Source organism: Elephantulus edwardii, unplaced genomic scaffold (assembly GCF_000299155.1).
Source record: "Elephantulus edwardii isolate Elephantulus edwardi_28Jun2011 unplaced genomic scaffold, EleEdw1.0 scaffold00122, whole genome shotgun sequence".
Lineage (NCBI taxonomy): Eukaryota > Metazoa > Chordata > Mammalia > Macroscelidea > Macroscelididae > Elephantulus > Elephantulus edwardii.
This window is the reverse complement of record NW_006399872.1, coordinates 1,912,103-1,914,428: the sequence shown is the minus strand read 5'-3', so window position 1 is coordinate 1,914,428 and position 2,326 is coordinate 1,912,103.

Below are 2,326 nucleotides of genomic sequence, written 5' to 3'. Positions count from 1 at the left end.
AGCTTCAATTCATATTGAAGGCTGCAGTCCTTGACATTCTGAAGCAAACACTTCAGGTCCTCCTCAGGTTTGGCAAGCAAGATTGTGTCCTCTGTATACCGCAGCTTGTTGATAAGTCTTCCTCCAATCCTGCTATCACATTCCTCTTCATAGAGCCCAGCTTCCTGGATAATTTGTTAGGCATATAGATTGACATGGTATGAAGATAGGGCACATCCCTGGTATGCACCGTTCCCAAGTTTGAACCACATAGCGTTTCCTTACTCTGTCTGATGACTGCCTCCTGGTTCAAGTACAGGTTTAGCATAAGTGTTTAGCATAAGTGCAAACAAATGTTCTGGGACTCCCATTCTTCTCAGAGTTAGCCATAGTTTGTTGTGATCCACAAAGTCAAATGCCTTTGCATAGTCAATGAAACACAGATAGACTTTCCTCTGGTATTCCCTGCTTTCAACCAAGATCCATCTAACATTAGCTATAATATCCCTAGAACCATGGTCTGTTCTAAATCCATCCTGCACATATAGCAGTTCTCTGTTGATGTGCTGTTCCAGTCATTTTTCATTTTTGGATAATTTTCATGCAATATACTTAAAATGGTGAGGGTTGTGTGTGGTGGGGTGTTTTGTTTTGTTTTGTTTTGTTTTTTTAATAGGAAGGCTTTTGGAAAATTGTGGATCTAAATAAGATAAAGTCATTGACAGTCTCAATCTTTTCTCCATCTATCTTGATGTTACTTATTGGTGCAATGGTAAAAACTTTTTATCTCTTGATTTTGAGATGCAGTCCATATTGAAAGTTATAATTTTATTTTCTACAACAAGTGCTTCAAGTCCTCCTAATTTTCAGCAAGCAATGTTGTATCATTTGTATAATGCAGGTTGTTGATAAGTCCTCCTTCAATCTTGATGGCACATTCTTTTTCATAGAGTCCAGCTTCTCAATTTGCTCAGCATACAAGTTGAATAGGTATATATAGAGAATACAGCCATGATACACTCCCATCTTAATTTTAAACCATGAAGTATTCCCTTGCTCTCTTCATACAATAGCCTCCGGGTCTAGGCATAGTTTCACATAAGCACAGTTAAGTGGGATTCTCATTCTTCTCAATGTTAGTCATAACTTGTTATGATTCACACAGTTAAATGCTTTTGCATAGTCAGTAAGGCATGAATAGATAATTCTTCTGATATTCTTTACTTTAAGCCACCACCCATCAGATATCAGCAATGGTATCACTGGTGCCACTGCCTCTTCTTTATCCTGCTTGAACTTTCGAACTTTGAACTTTTTGAACTTTCCCTATCTGTGTACTGTACTAGCTGTTTTAGATGATATTCAGGAATATTTTGCTTGCAAGTGATATTAATGATGTTGTTCGATAGTTTCCACATTCTGTCAGATCATCTCCTTTCTTGGGAATGGGAACAAATAGGGACCTTTTCCAATCCATTGGCCAGAACAGCTGTCCTCCAAATATCTTGGCATACTTTCTTGACATAAACTGGTGAACTCATCTAGGGCTGCATCTGTTAGTTGAAACAAGTCAATTGGTATCCCATCAATTCCTGGGACAAAGGTGAGAAAGAAAGGGTGGGGAAAAAATAGCTGGGATTACTCAGGAAAAGGTGAAAAAGGAAAGTCTTTCTCTCAGAAAGAAAGGGAGAAGGAAAATATAAAGAACACTATTAAACAAATGCATTTAAAGTTTGAAGACAAGGTACACTTGATCCAAATCATGATCTTTTCAATTACTTGTTATGCAAACAGAAGTTGGATAATGAATAAGGATAAAAGAAGAAGAATTTATGTCTTTGAGTTGTGATGTTGGAGAAGAGTGTGAAATATCCCATGGGCTTCCAAAAAAGGCAAACAAATATATCTTAGAAAAGATGCAGACAGGGTGCTCCTTGGAAGCAAGGTTAGTAAAACTTTTTCTCATATATTTTGGGTATATTGTTAGGAGGGGCCAGTCTTTGGACATGGACATCATGTTTGGAAAGGCAGAGGGTAAGGGAAGGAAGGAAGGACAGACCCTCATGAGATGGACTGATATAGTGACAGTAACTGTGAGCTTGTGTATATCAATGATGATGAGGATGGCACAGTCTAGGACAGGGCTCAGCTCCATGACTTGCAGTAGATTCAATGACTTTTAACAACAGAAACATATAGACCTCATTTAAAATTTCAATAGGACAAATATTACATGATGCCACTGTTGTAGAATGGGACTGTCCTTGGGGTTTGGGAGAGACTGAGTAAGATGGGTTCAATAATGTATACTGCACTGAAACAGAGGAGGGAGAGAACCGTTTAAAAG